The 15,940-nt window shown below is 35.2% G+C and overlaps 1 protein-coding gene across 7 annotated transcripts in view; it reads right to left on the reverse strand.

Moving 5' to 3' along the window:
* Window positions 1–15,940, reverse strand: part of ps (pasilla) — a 57,693-nt gene that overhangs the window by 39,925 nt on the left and 1,828 nt on the right. The gene's annotated exons all lie outside the window — the stretch shown is intronic.

A 15,940-nucleotide genomic window follows, 5' to 3' on the forward strand; every position in this document is an offset into this window, starting at 1 on the left:
TTAAATTAAAGTTAGACAGCACAAAATGAATTTTGTATAAAAGGGTCTAATTTATCAGTCAAACCGTCTGTCCACAAAGGAATAACAACGAATAGTGGACAGTACAAAGAAACTAGTCCACCCACCCACATCCAATAACGATTCAATTGAGATGCATCCCGCTGGCGTCTGATGGCCGCGGCTCATTTGACATTTGCAGAGACTGCTGTGTTCACCTGCCATTTGAGTATATGGAACTACGTCCCTAAAATTAATAACCTTCAAAGAGAAAAACAAAATTTTTGTGCTTGTCTCTTGAGTTGTTTTCATTATTTCTGTTCCCATTGATTACTTTTTGTTTCCTTAATAACCGGCCACTGTAGGTTTCCGTAGTTTACTACAACAACCAAAAAAGTGCGAGTCGGATTTAATGTGTATAGTATACCCATAACAAATTATATCACATACGAATAGTTTTGAGCTAGACTGGACAGGCGGACAGACAGACATGACGAATCTATAAGGGTACGTTATTTCTAGAATTACGGAACCCTAAGAATGGAACCATCATGGCGTGTTAAAGATAAGTTTACTTTTACTTTCATTCATAAAATGGTACGAATCAACGTAATTCCAATTTTCTGGCATCCTTCCCATTTTTTATCGTCATGCATGATGCACATTCAAAAACCATTCATAAATAATACACATTGTAATGGGACAAAATAAATAAAACATTAGCTTGGTAATGAATTGTCTAATTATATTCAGTACTATGAGGGGCGGCGAGCCCGACATATTTTTCGGTGTAACAAAATTTCTGCTAACTTAAACATGTTACAAATGAATGTCCAAAGTTTGTGGAGTCAACACAAACATCAGCAAATCTGTCCAACTTTTGAATTTTCGGAGCGGTATTAGCGGATAGGGGCTATCATCTGGGAGGATAATACCGCTCCGTGTATCATGCATTTTTATTAATGTCGTACATACGTAAGCTGTGCCGAGTAAATAATATCTCGGAAATAAATTGCTCTCAAACTAAGTGAATAAATGCAGATATTATAATAATAGAAGATTTATCATAATAATATTATATATCTAGTTTGTTTGACTCCTAGACTTTGATTATAGCTTTTTTGGTTTCTTCAATTACGTTAAAAAACTTGTCCAAAATACCAGCACCTATCTAAAATCTCGTTTTTAGTACACAAGTTGTGAAAAAACAAGATTACTGTAGAATCTACCTACTTGTTGGTCAAGTCTAGCGAAATAAAATGCCAAAAACGATTGCAACCACAGGTGCAATGACACCTAAAACTGGACACTAAGGTTTTTTGGTGAAAAATTACAGTAAATCCCTTTGGAAAGTATCTAGAAGTTTAATACTGGAACTCACGAACGTATTTCAAAACCAAGTAAGAGAAAACTATACATATTATTTTCATAAACATGTGTCCCTTTCGTAGATTCACTATCGGAAAATTCGCCATCCCATATTACTTGCCGATAATGTGTCAATACATAACAATGCCCGGAGACCTTGATCAATCAAAGCGATGTTTACTCGAGCAAGTAACACGACACGAAGCAGTTCTCATGAGACATTTTCTATTTCTATTAAGTAAAAACTGTTATCTCGTTCATTATTGGGTTACTAGCTGCGCCCCGGGGTTTCACTCCCGTGGCAATTACGGAATAAAAAGTACCCTATGTGTTATTCCAAATTATTTTCTACCCGTGTGCCAAATTTCATAAAAATCGGTACAGTAAATAATGCGTGAAGTGGTAACAAACAAACTTACGTACTTTCGCATTTATAATATTAGTTGGGATTGTCTACCTATTATATAAGAGTGAAAATGGAAATTTTAAAAATTCTTCTAAATAGTTAAATTCACACACAGGCCAAAGCATCAGCTTTTCATCATCAGGCTCATCACTAACGACGGTATAAATAGGTGATAAGGAATTTATTCTCATCATCTAACTAAATACGCAAGCTTAAATATATCACGGACCCTGTCGTCAAATTCAACTCGAAATTTTATTGCGATTTTATCTTTTCCCAAGCCAGGAAATGAATTCAGGAGATAACCGGACAAATTAAACCCTTTTAACAAATGAACTCGAGATAACTCACTTCGCTTATCTAACTTTTACAATAATGGTTGTGGAGAAAAACGTTTCTGACCTCTTTTATAGCTGCGCAAAACTAGGTTATCTTCCTGTGGCGGCAGGATAAAAAAAGACTTTGAAGATTTTTTAATTCATGATCTGGTGATAAGAAGGTATCACCTTGAGTTTACCAGAAGGTTAGTAAGAATACTAAGTCATGACCACATTCATTCATTGATTCCTTGGGTAATGGATTATTTGTGTAATGTCCTGATTGGATAACATTCAGGCGTATGGATTTACTGAAAATCACAGGCTACGGAGAGGTCAATGTGAGTAAAAAATTATAACACGCCTCGGTTGTTTAATATGGGTAAGTGATGACGATGCGAATTACACAGGCACCGCTATACTATGAAGCCTTTTTATTACACAGACGTGAACTTTATCCAGCAATTTCGACAAATTACTGCAAATATTCTTGGACGATATTTCGATTTTCGGCAAATGTTTAAATATAAATTTTAATATTAGTATTTAGAGGTTCAATGTTTCTAGTTGCCTTTTCCAAGTTAAATATTAGCATGAAAGTGCAATAAATCACGTGATCCAATCTCGCCGGGGTTATCGCGTCGACAAGACGTCAAAAAAATCCCATGACGATATTTATACGATATTGCGATAGCAGGGCTTGAAAAGTATAAGGAGTGCAAACATTGCTACTAATAAATACATCATCAATAAATCTAATATGATGTTGCTTGTGGTTGCACACCCAACTTGGGACTGATTATATTACAGACAGATACGTTTCGAATTAAATCAATTAAGAAAATAATATGGCAATAACCCAAGAAACTAACTGGAGGCTAATACCTTTGATATCACTCGGCAAATGCAGTCCAATAATGTTCAATATTATGAATCACGTTCATACGTTTTGATCTAATATAAAATATCGACTTATTCGATAAACCGAATTACTGAAACGAAGGATTTAAAGAATGTAACCTAATACAGAAAATTAGGTGTAATATAAAAAGGGTTTTGCAGTTTCCGTATTTTTAGCGCACACTTGTAGACGATCTCGTAAGTCGGCTTCGAAACGCAAATACTTATTGAGATCGAAAGTACATCCCAAGAACCTGTTTACCGGCATCTCGGAAATTCTTACGAACACTTCCTTCCTTATAAGGATTTCTTCCTTCGACCTACTTACGTCTATTGAGCAAAAATTTGCTGAGCGTGAAGAAATGGAAAAAAATGTTTTACAAAATTGTCGAACGCACTTTGTTATTGTATAAAACTTTATGATTTCTTCACGGCAATAAGAAGCCAGAAGGCCTATCACGAAATATAAAAACACGTAGCACGTTACTATTACTGAGGTCCAAAAGGTGTATTTTACTCACATAGTGTACGCGTTATGCAAAAAAAGAAATGTGTCGACCCAATGACGAGCTACGTGTTTTATAATTCACGATAGCTGCCCACATTAGGTCATGCTTGTAATATTTAAATAGCTTGTAAATAAATAATCTCGTTACAAACGTTGGATAATGATTTATTGTAACAGATACTAAAATCTTAAGTACACTCCCTGTCTTAGAGATCGTCTGAAAAACAGTTCGACGGGACGCTCCAAAGCTTTCGCTTTAATGAAACTGACAACTCAAAGCATTTCCTTTCATATTCGACAATACAATGAAACGAAGAATTCTCTTGGATCAGCAAATATGGAATATCATAAAACTTCTCAATTTCTTGACGAGATTTATATTATACTATTTATTTTACTTACCAATATTGTGACACGACACACACGCTGATGGGATAGTTGGGATTAGCCCGTCTCGAGTGCATATACGATATTAGACGTTAATGTTTGCATTAAATATTTCTGTGCTAGATAATATCCTGATACGCGGCCTCATTAACGACTATCACGATCAATTAGACGAGTCACAGGAGCATGAATAATTTGGCAGCTGAAAGCCTTAGGCCTAGTAGAACAATAGTTGAAACGCAGAATGAGCTGAATGCAAAGTAGGACGGTGGGAGCGGAGAGGGTGGTTGTAAGCGGAAACAATGTCTGTCAAGGCGGTGTGGATGTGTAATAACCGGAGACGGAACTGACGGGCAGAAGTGGAGCGAATGGAGCGCTTTTTGTAGGGAGACGAGGTACTTATGGATTACGTGAGGGTACAAGTAATTCATAAGAGCTGATATTTCCAGGAGGCTACTTTGAACCGAATAATGCCCTTAAACTATAATGTCATCAAAACGAAATCGAGAAAATGTATCAGGTCATCAGTGTTGACAAATCAGCGTTATCCAGTATTTTGATTGATCGTGAGATTGGTAGTGTAGCAGTATTGCGAAGATCGACCCCACTATTGATACAAAATGTGTTTCATCTTGATTATGATTTATAGAACTTGAACTAATGATCAAGCAGATCGTTCATATAATTCAAGGCACAGTGACTAAAACTTATTGCCGCATGCAATATCTAAATTGTAAAGCAAGAATCACAAACACATAAAACATAAGTTGGAATACGTTCAACAGCTCGGATTTATCAAAAAGTTACTGCGACAGGTAGCCCTGAGCCCCACTTTGGAACACAGCATGTAAAGGCTAAACTTCAAAAACTCCATTAAAATGTTTCTGATAAAATTAGGTCTAACTTCCTATTTTGTTCTGAAAATAAAATGGCTATTTAAACTGGTGGACCAGTTTGGCAATAGTAAAACTGTCAGCATCGCTCACATGGTCGACTTTGCGAGCCCGCTTCGTTCGAGTGGCGCGGTCTAAAGAGATGCACTTCACACGTCCCAGCTTAGCATCATCAACTCTTTTGAGGCGACCTCTTAAAGACCACGATTTAGACTGGCTGAACTGCAGAAGACCACTTGCGAGATTACGCTCCTTTGTTCCCTGGCTAAATGAACGAATATTATACAAAGTTGCGCAAGAAAATGCTTCAAGTTTCAATTTTCATTGCTTCGACCAGTCAAAAAGTTAAGTCGCCTCGATATGTGCGAGTCGTAGCAGTAATTTAAAAGTCAAATAAATCGTATTGTCCCGATTTCATGTGAATGGGTGTAGTTCTAAATGTAGTCCGCTCCGCCTCCGCGTACTCGTACTAGATCGGGGGCAATGTTGGTAACATCCAATTCCCGAGTCATATTTTTATCAACACTCATTTACGATGTACGTAAAACTATCAAAGCGTGGCATGACTGGCGTGTTTTAATACGTTTTGGCTTGAGCACAGACGTAATGCAATGCTTGGGTAATAAATTAAATTTTTAAGGGACCTAGGGTTTTATTTTAGATAAGATAAGATTTTAAATAATTAATCGCATCATTAAATTAACAAAAATCGCGAAAAAAATGCTGATAAATATTGATAAGAACACATTACGACCACATAATTTGGAAATTAAATCAATGAAGAATAAAGTGAACACAAATTGCGACAAACACCTTGATAGTTACGTACAAATGGTAATGTAGATAGATAACACTAAAGGTAATGGTAAATAGGTCGTATCAAACCCTGTTACGTAGCGTGCGTGACGAAGCGCTATCATAAATATTAACATCGATAGACTAATTCCGATTGGTGGTGTGCAATACAGAACACGCGATACAAATACAACCCGTCTACGAAAAAGCAGTACACCTGTGTTTGTTCAAGTTACACGTTTCTGCACCATAAAGTATATTGATAATATGAATTATGCATGCAATGCTCATTTATAAACAGTTTTGCATTGTAATTGATCGCATGGTACCTAGCTGGCAGTCAAGGTCTGTGGGTAATGAGGTAATGCTGACTGCTGTAATAAACAGGTTTAACTAAATACTTTTATTTTTTAGAAAAATGGTAATTTTCTCCGTTGCATCTTTTTCCTCATATAATATATTTATATTTAGTGTTTTATAAGTAATGGTGTGGTATTGTCTCATAAATTGTGGTAGCATTTTTATTATCTTCATAGATTACTAACTTATTTACAATAAATATATTTATTGATTTTTTTTTTCATATTCTACTTACAAGTCCCTCAATGGGGTCTCCAATTTCGCACAGCCCTATATTTAAAAACGTAAGTGATCTGTTCTGATCTGATGTCTGAGATCTTATGATAGGAGGTAGTTAAATAAAAAAAAATATGGGGTGTCTTTATTCAAAACAGTTATTTTAGAATTTCCGTATGTCTATTTGTTCGCGTATCACGCAAGAACTACTGAATGGAATGGAATTTGATGTGTAATAAAGCAGGTGGTCTAACTTAAAATCTGGTATAGGTTTCATCGCGATACTTTGCTTAGAACGCGAGATATTGACAATAATAAGTTATGAGCACGCACGATACAAACGCGGGCGAAGCCGCGGCCAAAAGCTAGTAGTTAAAAAAAATCGATTAGAAATTAGCAACGTAGATGCCATAGAACTCGCAGAAAAAGTGCTAGCGAATGACGAAATAGTTTGCGTAACCGTTAACCGAGCGACTACTGACATTATAGCTGCAGTAAAAACGAAAGTGTGCTAGCATAACATCCCGCCACACGTGGTGCGAATCTAAATGGAGGTTCTGCTAAGCCATTCGAGAAGAAATTTGATTTTCGCTTTTATACACTGTCAAACTTTATGAAGAAAAGAATAGTTAAATCAGGTTTCTCATCCACACCGATAACAATATAAAATAGGTATTTTTTATGAAAGAATAAGAATGCCGTCCTTATCCATCTACAAGGAAAGCCTGTGCTCCAGCAGTGGGGTCGTTAAACGGCACGACATCCTTCATTTCATCATCTGTTGATGATGATAAGGATGTCGAAACTTCTAAAGAATAATTTTGACAAAACTATTTCCATTTGTCGAGCCCACAGAGAATACTAGTGACTGAATAAGTAAAAACGAAAGCGTAACTTAAGCCATATGTGGCGTGCATTTAAATGACGAGGTTGCTCTAAGTCTGATCACTGTACAAAGGACTTTATTTATACACAAACATATTTTTTTGAAAATCTGTTGAATATTTTACTTAGATTAATCCACTATAGACGCAATAAAAAAAAGAAATAAGTTTCGTGAAGACAGAAAAAATATCCATCCTCCATCATAATTAAAAATTAATTTAAACAAACAATTCAAAGCAAACCTTTGCCGCAGACTATAAATTTTAAATCTAACTCTAGCGATCTTCAAGCACATATTGAATGACTCAGAGCGGAAGTAAATGCCATGGCTGTTATGCAGCCATGTATTGAACTATCAGCAAGAACGTACAGTGTTTTTTTTTATTTACCAGAAAATTCTCCATTATAGGATCAAAATTCCTTGTTTGCTCCAAAAAGAGGGTAGGAAGTAGGAAAGAAAACAAATAGGCCTACTTTCAGCCGAATGGCCATAAATCTGCCGATATCATCGATTTTCGTGCTGCGACGCTTGTGGACAGGCTCGGGCAAATTCAAGACTGGATATTCCCCCTAATGGTTATCCTGAATTTATGACTCTATGAATTTATGTATCCAGATTCGCAATTTAAATATTAAGTAATAAATGTTGCCCTGACAAACAAATGCGCGGAGATATCCATAGGCGAAATCGCCTACATTTTGAGTATGTTTTTTGGTCGTTCTAGTAATAAGAAGTAATGGAAGCAGCACTTTTTCTGTTGCAAAATCTGCAGTGGCATTCATATGCAAATATTTGTGTTAAAATGCGCCATTATGTGCACTTCTGTAACTTTGCATTATTGTATGCGGGTTTAGGGTTGTTTAGGTAAAATTACACTAAAATTAAGATCGTTAAATAAAATACTCAGTACTACTAATATTCTAAAATTCTCATGAAGATATGAAGTTTAAAAGCGAACGAGCAATCAGACATCATTTAGCAAATAGTATAAGTGTAATAAAATGTAAGTAGTAAGTAACATTACCGCTGATATAATTTTATGTGTTAATATCATATCAAGGTTTTCATTATTTCATTCAAGGCATTAAAATAAAATGACAATAAGTTGATATTTGCCTTAGCTATCGATGTAATTTCCCTGGTTAAAAAAATATATTCGAGATTAAAAAGCTGGTGCCATTTTCGAGCAAGATATCTTCAAACTTGGCTTTAGAATTCATTCGCAGTGGTAATTTAAGTTTCCGCTGCACAAGAGCTGCAATTTGGCTTCACTTCAGTCTGATTTAACATTGCGACAACATTTTTGCGTCGAACTTCATAGTTTTAACTTTATCTTTTATCCACCCGTCTGTCATTACCCTGATGACACGTGTTGGAAGTATTTCATGCAATGTTGGTCGTAAGGATGGAAAGTTGCCGACAACTGTGTATTTATTGAACAATTTGACAAAGGTGAGTGTTGTGTACTCAATTAATGAAGAATCGCCAGGGTTTTAGATGGATATAATAAAACCATGTAAGAAGACCACACACAGTTCAAGACAAATCATAGAATCATATGAATAGAAAAAAAGTTCTACAAATGACATTCGAGAACGATCCGATATGGGCACAGAATACATTTAGTTTTATGTGTGCTGATTGTCATTCAGCCACGAAGCGATTGCAAGCGCGTCTGTGACAATTCCATGGGTAATATGCATCGATTAATGTAAAACAGATAACGAATGGGCCAAACCAAATCATACCTTATTCATAACGTTTTAAAATTTAAATTTCGCCGCTATAAATAATTCATTTGATAATATATTTTAATAGCTGGCGTACGAATGATAAAGTTGTAACACAGAGGATTATACATTTAAACATTTGCCTTGGGATGTGTCTCCGGCCGTTTTAATTTAATTTACTGAATGTGATGAGATAATGTGTTACGTTGATGGGCCTGTATATGGATACACAGGCAAGTACGAAAGAAAATGGTTTCTTTCGTCAAATTTTTGAAATACAAAGCTAGGGCAGACTTTAACAACTATTCCGGCGTCGTACGTTGGCGGTGCAATATCTTTTCAAGATCTACATTTTACAATCACATATTTGAGGCGATGCGACATTAGGTGATGCAGCCGACAGTTTGCTACATCTCGAATTAAGACATGCAGAAAAGTATGCATTACGTTTACACCCACACTGAGCCTTCAAATCCAAAAATAATATTTACCATCAACTATCGCGAAATAATAAAATTGTCAAATGTTATGATATGGAGAGTACCTCGCGTATGACCCAGAAAGAGTTAAAAGAATCGGCACAATGAATATTTTCAGAACCAGTTACCAGTAGTATCATAAGGTTAGGAGATACCGCATGGCAGTCAACCTACAGATCAAGTTGGTTACGTCATAGAAACACGATTTAGCTTTCGTAACACCGTTTGAAGGTTATCAGTCTCACAATTTGTATTATTGTGTGTTATTATTATGGATATGGCCTCCAAAATGCTGGTGCGAAGAATAAATTCGTGTTGTTTAGACACACACCAGTGTTATTACTATATGAATTCGAGAAAGCTCTCACTAAGATGTATAGCTAAGTCAACTCTGAATTACAAAATATTTTCAGCTATAGAAATATCAGCATTTTTTTCCTATCGATTTCTGGGCTTCCATTTTAATTTATAATTATGCTTCTGTTGACAGGGATGGCGAAGTAAACTGCCAGCCGTGGGGCACCATAGACTAATAAAAAAATTGCTGCTGCAAAGAGTAACATATAAGAATGTAATTCAGATCGCAGCAAGATTTAAATAAAAAGTTTAATAGGCCGTCGAAGTCTTCGGGACAAAGCATCGGAAAACACTCAGCTACGACTGCAATTTTCTCTACAATGTGATCGATTGCTGCACTTAAATCCTTCTAGTCGCTATTAGAAAACATTATTGCATCGATCAATCGTCGCTAAGTCAGTGCCTTCGGGCAACTTAGCCATTTCTGGGAACTAAATTGTCTTACGGAGCAAAACATGTTACCATAATAAATGTGAATAAAAAGGTTCAGGCTTTGCACTAGTCTGATCAAAAAAACTAAAAAAGATCTGAAAATATTATATAAATTCGTATACAAAAAAGTTTTCATATTATTTTCACATGAAACGATGCATCAGATAAATCGGGAACGAAAAAGGATTTACGACATCTTGCCAAAAAATGTGGGACATTTTTACCGTAGTTTCCGTACGGGATTCGGAAGCCGTCTTTAAACTGATCTTCCTCCATCGTTTAGTCCGTTCTCACCCGTTCCGCAATATCTCTCTATAATATTTCCAGACATTTTTAATGTAACTTATGCTAACAAAGCGTGTCTGGATATTAGATATCTAATATAGAATGAGAGATTCTGCCATCTCCGAGATCAACAGTTCAGGCGGATTTAAGTACAGAATAGAGACACTTTGCATAAGAAGCCTAGCCTGCTGAGTGGTCAGAAGAGATGACGATCTAATATTTAAGGGATCTTCTTCAAAATTTATGTTTAATTTTTCGCGGCAATAAAGGTGAGTTTGCAAAGACTTGTAGCTTGATGTACTGTTAAATGTACAGCTGGGACACTGGCCTTCCTTTTGGATGGATAAGGATGATGAAAACTCAACACAGATCCACAGCGCACTCAATGCGGGATGGTAGATTGTGTTTACTTCGCTGGCCCAGCGATCCAAAGGGAATCTTGGCTTAGAATAATTTAAATTTGAAAAATAACAAAATTGCAGCAATGTTTTTTGATCACAAATACGCAAAGAAAGCTTATAAAATAAACATTTAACCTAATTTACAGCGGTAATGTCGTCAAGATAAAGGAGCGACAATAAGTTATCTGTCCTTATCTGCCAGTTAGCGGTGCTATCAGAAAATTAGTAAGTAATACGTTAGATAGCTTATCGAACAACTTGAGTGGCAACTAAGATTGCTCTACCAGTTTTATATAGACCGTAATGTTTTAATAGATTATGTCACAATTTTTTAACCAAATTTTTTTATATTTACACATATTGTCATTTATATCAATGTCTGTTTCCCATGAGGGTAGGCATAGACCGGGGATCGCTACGTGCTGTGATCCTAATCAGGCAAATACAAGAAAAATTGGGCGACGTGTCGTATTCAAGAAATGAGAAAGAGAAAGGAATTCCAACGAAAAAAACCTCGCTCTTATTGAGGATGATGCGATCCTTGAAAATTTTTCTTGCTGGCTCTATACTGATCATAGTTACCATAACCGCTCGGTTAGGATGCTTTTAATATCCATTTTTTAAAGAAAATCGCCAATAACATCGCAGTTCGTAAGAAGTAACATTATTATGTACCTGAATCTAATAAGAATGCCAATAAATGAACGCATAAACCTCGCAAAAACTTGTCTCATCTAACTGCGATAGACGGTGAAAAACCATCAAGAAAAATCATAAAAAAAATCATTTCAGAAAAATAAAATAATAGTGGTTTAAAAACATTATAAATGTTATATTTCTGCGCGAACGTCCTCTATGCTACAACTATGTTGAACTTCGATAGCAATTGTTTAGAAACTATGTATACCACTCAAAATCTTATTGATTTTTATCATAATAACAATGGCTTCATTACGGTTTAAATTAAGTTGGTTTACGAACCGAATCTCTAATGGAAAATGGAAATGAACGTGTGAATTCCAGACTCTCGTAACTAGTTCATTTATCAATGTTATTGTTACATACAATTATTTAATCTGGACTAAAGCATATTTGATATGAAACTAAATATTTTGGCGTCGGACTTTTGAATAATTATAATAAGAAAAATATAGAATACTTCTTATATATGCCTGTTACATTTTTTTAATTAATAATGATAATTTAGTTCACATAATTTTTTTTTGCACTGTGCACTGCAATAAATATCTGATTGCTCATAATTCAATATTACACACAAAATTATTCAAAAAATCACAGCGTGCATTCAAATTTATTTCTTTTATTTATTTAAATGGATTTTTTTCTAAGCTTCTAAGATTTTTTCGTGTACTGCCGTCAGTGGCCGTTACAACTAAATTAAACGTGTACTTTCTCATTAGACTGGTTAATACCACCCCAATTATGACTGAGCTATCAATTACTAGTTAACACCAGTCGTTAGAGGCTCACCGCAACCGCAACTTCATCTCGAGCGTAAATCGACTCGCTATTCGTGTTGTTCTAAACGATTTCATGTTAGATACATTTCATTTTGTCGAAAGATACGAGATTTGAGAGTTTATAGCTACATTTATGAAACATCTTTTACTAAAAGGACGTGATTGTGATAAGGAAAAAATTAAGCAATGAACCATCAATATTTTTGTCACATTCGTGTAGTTAGTTCCAAGGCATATCATATAGGTACTTTAATTTTATACTAATTGTAATGTTGTAATTTACTGTTTAATGGTAAATTACCCAGTTGTGGCAGGCGTCTATAGACTGCGGTGACCACTTACCATACAGTGGACCGCATGCCTGTATGCCTGCTTAGTAGTATAAAAAAACTTCTTCATTGGAGATCTATGTGTAATGACTAATGGTGGTAGGTAGACCCATCCGTCTACATTACTGTTATGGTACTATTTAGTAATCACGTCCCTTTAGTAAAATTTAGAAATTATATAAAAGAAGTACTTTGTAAAAAGGCATATTACAAGTCTGATGATTATGTGAACGACAATAATGTCTGGCCCAAGCATGGTGCAGTATCCTCATAACATATGTAATTGATTTATGACATTATTACGTACGTTTTGTACATTTAGCTTTTTATTTATATATATATTTTGTGTGACAATTTTCAATAATTTTATTGGAAATATAACTTTTATTTTATTTATTTATTCAAATTTTGACATTTTTAATTATGATGTAAACTCGTCCTCCTAATTTTTAATATATGTATAAGATCTATATTTGTTAATTGACGTCCTTGGAGAAAAGGCTGCGGTGAAGTTTGTTGCGCCGCTTCTTCTTCACTTGCGCTTTGGAAGCCGGCAGTAGACTTAGTTTACGTAATTTTTTTGACGTCAATAAGTGATGTATATCATCCGAAATTGAATAAAGAATTTTGAATTTGAAGTTAATCCTAAATACTTCCACGCAACTCGGGAGTGGTAGCCTCCACATAGATTTTGAATATAATGCAGAATAATATAATTACAAATTAAACGGACGACTTCCGAACATTCAAATGAAAATTAACTTGACGCGTTGAGGCTCCAGGCGGAATTCATCCATTCATTTAGGTGTTAATTTGGCTAAATATTTGAACAGTTCGACAAGCGTACAATCCATAACCCTTCATTCTGTCTGTTCAATCGGATAAAATACGAGGGAAAACGCTGGATATAGATCTTTTATTGGGTATCTTCTGTGCTTTTACTAGAGTTATTTAACAGTAGCCATCAAGTTGTGATTAATTTCCGACGGGGGATTGGACCTTGGACACCTAAATTCGCAATACAATGCGCTTAAAAAGAACTTTCTTCCGCGAAGATTATTTAATAAGTAGTAAGTTATATTGCCATAGTTTTTCCTTTAGTCCACAACATGGAACTCCATGGCAAACTGAACGGCAACGTGCGTATGACTCTCCTGGTACATATGTTGCGGCGACCACATCCCATCAGGTGGGCCGCATGCCTAAAAGTAGCATAGTATAAAAATTAAGAAAGGGTAGGCATATTATATTAGTTTGGCCCAGGACAGAGATGGTTGACGGAAGGAAACTTATGCCCAGCAGTGGGTCACGGAGGGCTGAAGATAATGATGATGAGGCATATTACACATAGACTGGAGAATTAATATTTGTGTTATGGTAGCGTACTAATATTTATTGACTTTTAGAAAATTTATAATTTTTAAATTGAATAAAAATGTATAGCCTCATTAAACAAACATTGATTAATCACGATACTTTGTTGAATTCTCGCAAGTTCCTTGACATTTCAACGAGAATATATGCTTGTCCGACTGGCTATTACGTCACATGTGGGTATGGCTTGTCCTACAATGCGTTAGAACCTTGACTGTAATTACTATTCAAACAATTTTCGTTCGTATGTACTTTTCTCCTATGATATATTTCCTTTGGGTGTCATTATATATATATATATATATATATTATATATTTCCTTTGGGTGTCATTATATATATATATATATATATATATATATATATATATTAATATGAGTATCCTGATTGAGGTTACTGGAGACGGTATTTTTTTGGATCGAAGATACGTCAAGGAGAGCCATGTACCTACTGCGGCTATTCTATTCAGCTTTGAAATCGCAGATGTTACCAGAAGATCTGATTGAGCCTGAAGGCACTCATAGTAACTTCATAATAAATCGACGATCAACTTTGTAGATAGTTTCATTGCTTTTGACTTTTATCCTCCTATACAGTGTCCTGCTAATGAACTAAATATTTTACAAAAATATAATTTGTGACACAAGCTTTTATCGTCAGAGAGATCTTTCCGCATTCAATGTACTATGACAAAAAATCTTGTCCGTGCAGTAAACCGTTGAGGAGTTCTGATGCATCGCATTGTTATCACAAATAAATGCGTGTACAAAATTTCTGCTCAATCGGTTAAAGATATCAAAGTTGAATCATTTCACGTGTAGGCAGCGTTTTGTAACTAGGTACATAGAGGACCACTTTGTGTCCTACGCTCTGTTGACAAATGTTGACATGAACAATTATCGCCCTAGCAATTTTATTACTCAATGTCAAGTCGTTTGTAGACTGTTTCTTCCGATTCGAGGGTTGCTATCTGGGGTTATGTAACACGGCAGGCAATTAAACCAAAACAAAGGTCTTCAATTACTTACACAATCAATTCCAAAACAGTGTTTACGTAAGTTTGCTTTAGTATTTATTTAGTTTTGTTTGACACGCTTTTGTTAGATTGTTTTGTAGTATGTAAGAAACAAATAATGTAAAGCCCTTCTCGCATGATAGGGACCAACGCTAATTTAATAAGTTTCTTTCGGCAATTCTTCTCAGCAGTGGTCGTTCCGAAATTTCAGTAGTTTGTAGATATTTCAGAAATTGACGTGATAAAGTGCCTGTGAGGGTTTAATTTTTAAATATATGATTTGATTTACTAAATCATTATTGTAAACCTACTAATTGACGTTTCGGAATGCAGAGTAGATTGGACTTTGATAATTTGTAGGTATGTCTGGCTGCTGTTGGCTGTTGTCTAGTAGGTATCTCGTTTAGGCAAACTAGATAGGTACCTAGTAGAACAATTTACTCACAAGTACCGTTTTTCAAAAATAGGGACATCGGTTAATTTGAATTATAATTGTTGTAGATAGTTGAAATATCAAACAACCTCAGTTATTTACATATTTGCCTGTTTCCGGAAGCATTCTTCATGACGAACCTAGGTACCTAATTTAGTATATTTTCATCAAAATTTATTTGGCGGATAGCAGAAAAAATCAAGAGAGAGAGAGGGGGGAAGAATTTATCTTAGATACTGAAGAAAGACTAAGCAGAATAAAATCTGAAACATTAAAATAAATCAAAACAAACATTCATTGGCATCCCTATGCACAGTGTCACATACTTCAAGTCATTATATATCAAAATATTACACAACAAGAACACTTGCCTTACGATTTGACAAATTACTGCATCAACCTTGAATATTATCAGTCTAACTGAAGCGATTCCAACCTTATACACCTCACAATTAAGTCCTTATTTTAATTTCAAGCCGCACCACCAGTACTAGACCTTGACGTGTTGATCATCTGGCTTTGACTATAAATAGGTATTCCATACAAAATTTAGCTTATAAATACTTGTGAAAACTAAATTTAATTAATAATA

Source organism: Plodia interpunctella, chromosome 17 (assembly GCF_027563975.2).
Source record: "Plodia interpunctella isolate USDA-ARS_2022_Savannah chromosome 17, ilPloInte3.2, whole genome shotgun sequence".
NCBI classification, from domain to species: domain Eukaryota; kingdom Metazoa; phylum Arthropoda; class Insecta; order Lepidoptera; family Pyralidae; genus Plodia; species Plodia interpunctella.